This window comes from Larus michahellis, chromosome 4 (assembly GCF_964199755.1).
Source record: "Larus michahellis chromosome 4, bLarMic1.1, whole genome shotgun sequence".
In the NCBI taxonomy this organism is placed as follows: Eukaryota; Metazoa; Chordata; class Aves; order Charadriiformes; family Laridae; genus Larus; species Larus michahellis.
Window position 1 is genome coordinate 43,176,585 of NC_133899.1, and position 6,906 is coordinate 43,183,490.

The window sequence follows — 6,906 nt, forward strand, 5'->3', positions numbered from 1 at the left end:
TGTATTTTTATGAAGCGCTGCTGTTATCCAAATCAGAGAGGTGCTGCTGGTTGAAATAATTTGTAACAAAACTCAATTCAATCAACTTCAAAATAGTCTGTCCTTTGGTCACTGTGAATTCCTCTTGATACTCCCATCCCACTGTAGCTCTATCAGAATCAACGTAGCAAACACACAGACTCTCACTGCCGTCACTTGTAGTTGGGTTCTTGTATAATGCTGCCAGTTCTCTCGGACGCTTCCAGGGAGCTGCAGCTTATCAAGAGGCTCCCCAGAGGACAATGTAATTTTTATTTATTTTCTGTTCCAAAACATGCCTCCATGTAACGACACCTCACCCTGTCCTCCCCAAAGGAACGGCTAAAGGAGCATACCAATGCCTAGACTGATTGGCATTTGTTGGTTTAACTGAGTGTTCAGTTTTTCACTTTTCAGTTCACCTTCCCTAACCTTTCTTTTCCAGATGGAATTTTACTTCTGGTGCCAAGCACTGAGGAAAAAAAAAGTGTGTGTTTCTTCAAACCACCCCCATCTTATTAACATTCAGAAAGATGTTTGCTGATGTATTCAGTAGGAGAGGAGACTGCTACCTCACAGTAAAGTTTTTCTGTTTTAAATGTTAATTGTTTTAAGCACTCTGGAGTTTTCTGTGACCTCTAGGTCATTTTTTTTAAATGATGGTTGATACAATCTCTCAGAAGAAGGGGAGAAAAAAAGTACTTTGCTGGCCTAGTTTCAAGTAACCTCTAAAAGTTCAAGTGGACCAATTACACATAAAGGAACAACAACTTTTGTAAAGCTTCATTTGAATCCCAGAGGGGAAAAATGATAGAAAATCAATTAACTTTCCACATGAAAAAATAGCTCATATTGCTAAGCTTTCCTTGCATAGTTTCTTGATTATGTTTGGAAGCAAATTGCCTTGATTATACCTTTGACGGGAAGGAAAGCCTTTTAATTAATTTAATACATGCTATAGCAGTGCTAAATTGTATCATGGAACAATTAAGTGGGCCTACACCGATATTTTTGCCCTGTTGAAAATGGATATTGCTCACTTAGTGAGTCATGCTCTTGCTGGGTTGACGCAATTATCCGTTCATTGCAGAGCATGTGACATGAAAGCAATTAGGGCCTTATATATAGAAGAGTGGCTAAATGGAGTAAATAAAAGCCAGTTTCAGTGAAGAGTCTGAAATGTCTCCTCTGGTCAAAAATTAGGAGAAATCTGAGCTAAACTTCAGAGCCTGTACCCACACTGGAGACTGAACTAGACCCCCACTAAGGCAACACCTACTTTGGGAATATTCAGACTTCTGATCTATTTTCTATTCGCCTTGGACTGAAACGAGGAGTGGAAGTGATTCCCTGTTTGTTGTGTACTGACAGATGATCCTCAGACTCTTGTGCAGCTATGGACTATCAATAGCAAATTTGTAGTAGCATCTACAGTAGCTGCTTCACTAGCTGCTTCTTAAACCAATTTTTGCCTCAAGCTCTTGGCTGAAAACAATTACATTTGTTGTGTTTGCTGAGAATGGGATTTTTAAATGACGCTATTAATTCAAATGTTCTAAATACTACAAGAAACAACACATTCTATTTCTTTTTTCTTTTTTTTACAAATAATGTGCGTTCTTGTATCATTAATGATGTTACATTATATTGTTCAAAGAAAATAATATTAAGAAAGTTCTTGATTTGTCTCTGTTGATAATGTACATTTTCTTGTCTTGCTAAACTAGTACGACTGGATCACTTTCCCTGACGGATCTTGCCTGTTGGGAATGTATTTGCTTGCCCCATACTTTTCATACTGAGGTCTGCTGGGTCTTTCCTGGTGAGTTTTAGAATCAAATATCCAAGAGCTGAATAATAAAGGAAAGAATCAACCACCAGAGAATCTCTCTTATGAATTCACTCATAGCTTTCTAAACTCAGATAAAATACTATCACACATTTTTCTAATATCCCAAAGCCATAAGCAATAACAAATAAAATCTGTACAAGTGAGGAACAATATTCACATTACATGCTCTCTGTTCCTTCTGATTTCTTAGAGAAGAGCCAACTGGTGAGGGTTTTGTTTATAAAAGGAAGCTAGTTACTATGGTTAGGGAAAGACTCGAGGTGGGAGAGGAACCTTTCTTGCAGCAGCGTGAAGGCGAATCTGCTCTAGAAATCAGTTTTGGGGGGCAGAATTGCCACTGTGAGTGCCATACCGCAGGACTGGTATGTTCTGAGCTAGTGCATTCTACATTATTCAGAGGTTTAATTTAATTAGAAATCTTAGATTTAATAGCCAGCATTTTGAATTGTGACAGAATTGGTCTGGAAAACATCAGTATGCAAGGACCACTGTCAGATGCACTCTCTAGGCTTCTGTACCAGTAAAAATATTTAGTATTGACCAGAATGGCAAAGCCAGTAACCAGAATGGCTGCATGACATTGCCTGGCATTAGGTAGAGAGGTGCAATTTGCACCACTTAATTCAGTAAAGATTGACTTTATCAAGGATAGGTTTCAAATCTGCTTTTGGCTCCCTAAGGGAGCCAATACGGTGAAAGGCCGAACTCAGTACCTGCCCCTCCCTGGTCCCAGCTAGTTGCTGCCAGTCTTTTGGACCAGCTGGGGACTGTAGCTTCAGTGACCTTGACTGTGATGATCGGGCTTAATTGATTAAGTGCAGTCAGTAAATGTATCTGAGAAAGCAAATGTATTAGTTTTCCACACTTCTGGTACAAACACATACTTGATCTTTGCATCTGTGGCAGTGTTGGTCCAATGGTCCAATGTAGCCCTCTACCTTCCCATCAATAGGGATTACACAAAAAAAACCCTTTTTCATTATTTGAATTTCTTTCCTATCATCACAAATGCCATACATTTATATACTTTTTTAGTTCTCCCAAGTGAAAAATAGCAAAAATATAATGCATTCACACTACTGTATTTTGATTGCATTAAGGTTCTATTTTTAATGTTTAGCCTTCTTCATCAAGAGAAAAAAACCCCAACTTTCTCATCTTGTTGAAAGGCAAAGATAAATGGTTTGGGATCTCTATTATTGCTGGGATCAGCATCACAGTTAGCCAAGACCTAACCCCTTTGAACGATGGAAGAGTGTGTTGAAGATGATTGAAAATATTGCTGATGCGTAAAGGCAATCATTTATGGCTAATTATTCCCACTGTAACTGGAATGTGATTTCCACTGGGTTACTTTAAGAAAGATGCTACTTGATAGTTTCAGCAAAAATACTGAAGAGAGACAGAATTTTTAGAAAAAAAACAACCCTGATCTATCTCAGTTCTTGAGTTTTCCACTTAGGCCTGGGATCATTAATTCTTAGCTCAGGTTGTGCCCCACAAGAACAGACCAATAAGAGAATCCCAAGTGTGCTCCTAGCTGACTCACTTGAGAGATGAATGGATGATGGGCAGGGTTTAAGGGAAAACTGACAATGAGAGAGAAGAAAGGTCACTAACTAAAAAGTTTTTTTCTCATGGACGAGAAAGATTAAAGGACTGAGAGTAAATAGGTGATTCAGTTTGGGAAACAAGATTAGAAGATCAGTGCGGAGCTTGCTGAGCATCACCTAAGAGTTCCAAAATACTCCGGGCACTGTTTCCCAATATCTAAGTCCACGGTTTTGTTGGGGAGAAGTTACTTAGTTACCCTTAATTTTTTTTTTCATATTTCTCTAAAATAACACGGAAAGAGGGTAACTATTGACACTGTAAAACCAATTCTCAGTGCAGAACACGTGGTGGCAATGTTGCACCACTGCTGAACGACTGTTGTGCAGTGCTTAACTGAGACAATATTAATTTACTGAGCAATAAATAGGTAGATGCAGTAGAGTGCTGCTTTACCCAGGGAATATTATGCTTGTACATGGTAGCACTGACTGTGTTTTCTATTAAAATAGAGAGTAAGGTATAGGAAAGATACTTTTTGTCTTTTCTTTTTACCACTTCTATTATCTGCATGCATCCTAAGCACTGGTACAGTTTAAGTTTTGCAGAAATAATGTAGCTGGTATTGGAAAAAGATATGACTAATTAGTTTCATTCAATAAAATCAAATAAACCTGCCTTAGAGGAGCACTTAGGATAACAAAAATCTCTACCCATCACACACACAGAGAAACCAGGAACTGTGAAGGTTTCTCCCTCTCAAAAGAAAGCTTTACTGTTCAAACAAGCTAGTCACTTTCAAAAAGATCTCTAGCCTAAATATATAGGTCTCCCTAAATGTCTACAGAGAAATAGTGGCATTGCAGAAGACCTTAGCAGGAAAAGTTTTGGGCACACATACGGGTGAGTTTCTGGGGACAGCAGTGATGGACGGCTCTCGGCACAAAACCCCTCAGAGCTGGTGTGCTTTGGCTGAACCCTTCAGGTGATCACTGCAGCAGACCAGCCAAGGGTTCACGCACCCGTGGCTGCTCTCTGTTCAGCTTGACAGGGGCCCTTCAGAGACAGACTGAGTAGGAGAGGACTTACACTAGAAAGAGAATGCTGACTGCCGAGTATTTCAGGTCTCTAGGGCTGTTGTCTTTCATATTTGTCCTGCTTTTGGTGTGCTGTTGCAGCTCCATCAGCTCGGTTCCCAAGCCACGATCTTTCCTGTTTTTTCCTCAGCCTTTGTTGAGCTCTGCGCTCTGGCAGACAAACCCTTCTCTGTGCTTCTGTCATGGCTCAGCTGATTTCCATTTCACCAACGCAAAATTAATGAGTTTTTTTCTTCTGTTTTTCAGCCTCTTGGGCCTAGACATGTTATCAGCCACTGCCGGGTTACTCCGATTGTCCTTAGCTCTAAGAGTCTGGATTCAACTCTAGATCTCGGTGGCAGGAGCAATGCACTCCGCAGGTATCCCCAAACTACTCTCCACAGCACTGGAAGAGGCCTAGGAGAATAGCCAAGCTGTAAGGGCACAAGATGCCTTCTTACAGTGCAAGAAGGAAAATGGAGGTTTTTTCAGCTAACAAGCAATGCCATGCTCTCTTTGTTCTTTTCTCCCCATTCCATTCTACCAGACACAAAAGTAAAATAAAATGAAAAAACCACAAATCCCAAAGCTTGAGAGGAAGCAATCCAAGTAAGCCACACTCAACCAACTGCTTAGATTCATGCTTGGGAGATCAGTACTTTTCAAACTGCTTGGTATAGGTTGATTTTTGTGAGCTACACATACCCACACAGGCCAGCAAAAAATAAATATTAGGAATTAAACAAGTATTTGGATCATGTTGCTGGTAAGGTTGCTGTAAATAAAAGCCAGCTAAAACCACTGAAAATGTGTTGAAGTAACTGATACAGCAATAGCAGGGAAATTCAGTGGGTTTTTTTTCAATGCCTAAAGTCCTTTTTATGTGTACATTTCCAGGATGAAGATCAAGAGCCCTACAATTCCATGTCTTCTTTATTGATTCATAGGAAGCATAGTTTTTTTCTATCGTGGAAAAAGTCATAATGGAAGTTTTCCAACAACTATTGATCAGGAGTTTGGTACCTTGGTCGTTCCTACCTCTCCCTCTGTCCAACGACCAAGACCAAGGCAGAGAAATAGCTAAGCTAAACATTTGTAATTTAGAAAGAAGGACATTGAGATGATCCATTCCAAAGTACTTACACATCTTAAATAAAATTCCTGCTAGCTTTTACTTGTTTTCTCCCCTCGCACATAAGTAAAATATTAGTTCCTCAATCTCAAATAAGTGCTAAAACCCCAAACATTTATCAGTTGTTGTATTATTGCTTAGGAATATAAATTATGCTTTTGGCACTTTGTATTAATGGCACAATGATCTTCTGCCACATCTGCCATTGTTTTTTAAAGGACAGTTCGAGTGTCATTTTCATAGTTGAGGCATTAAATCCCCAGGATGCCCAGCAAGGCCTCTTGGTGTAGAGATTTATTTCCACTGAGCAGCTATAAGTATTTGAGCAAGGGAAAGATATTGAAGAGAAATACAGCAGCTAGAGATAGTAAAGGCAGACACTGTAGAGTACTGATTGAGGGCTAGAAAGTTACAGAGATTGTGATATTTAACACTTGTCACTAGTTCACATCTGATGTACCTTTACACTCCTACCCTGATAATATTTTAGTTGGTTGAGGTTTTGTGGTAACAAACAACAAAATCCATAGTACATGATAGATTTTCTCTTCTGCAGGAACGGCACAGGGAAAAAGTGTGAACTTCACCTACAGATGCTGAATTAACAATCCTGTTTTCATGAAGTACGTAGAAAGGATTTATTGAGTGGATTTCAGACGTAATATAAGCTCTTTTAGAGGCAGAGGGTGATATTTCCATTCACTTCTGCAAATGTGGATGGAATAAAACACGAGTAGTTCAGACAGGACCACGGAAACACAATTGCTCAGCCTGCCATGCAACTAAACCCAGTTTGTCCTCATATGAAGTGACACGGGCTAGAAAATAGCTAGTGGAGAGAACGGGTCTGCTATCCTGATTATTTTTCTCTTTATTCTCCTCTACTACCCTGTGATCACTGGGCAATCTGTTTCGTAGCAAACACCATTTGAGGTTGCATTGTCTTTGGGTCACTTCCTTTTCATGCTTTATTACACGTCAGTGGAAGCTGCTTGCTTTGGGTGGTCTGGGCATCTGCAGCAGTCGCAGAGAGCTCCTGCAAGATGCTTAAAATATATTCCAACATTTTCCGTGCTATTCTGTGACAGATGTTTTGTCCAGTCATATTAACCTATCGTCTTGAAAATCAGTTCATGTTAAAGAAAATGCAGATCTCATTTCCCCCCTTTTTCCTTCAAATATCTGTTCTATTGCTTTATTGAGGTCAGAGTAGTGGACAGCAGTAGCATGCATCAATTTTCACTCCTTCCATGAAGATACTATTTTTCTGTTCCCAG

General features: G+C 39.6%; 1 protein-coding gene across 2 annotated transcripts in view; it reads left to right on the forward strand.

The window, feature by feature from the left end:
* The window catches only part of IFTAP (intraflagellar transport associated protein), a 53,929-nt gene extending 52,032 nt beyond the window's left edge, over positions 1-1,897 (forward strand). For both annotated transcript variants that reach the window (XR_012586670.1, XR_012586668.1), the window contains exon 10: positions 464-1,897. The gene's annotated coding sequence lies outside the window, so the exon portion shown is untranslated. The remainder of the gene's footprint in view (positions 1-463) is intronic.
* The last annotated feature ends 5,009 nt before the right edge of the window (positions 1,898-6,906 follow it).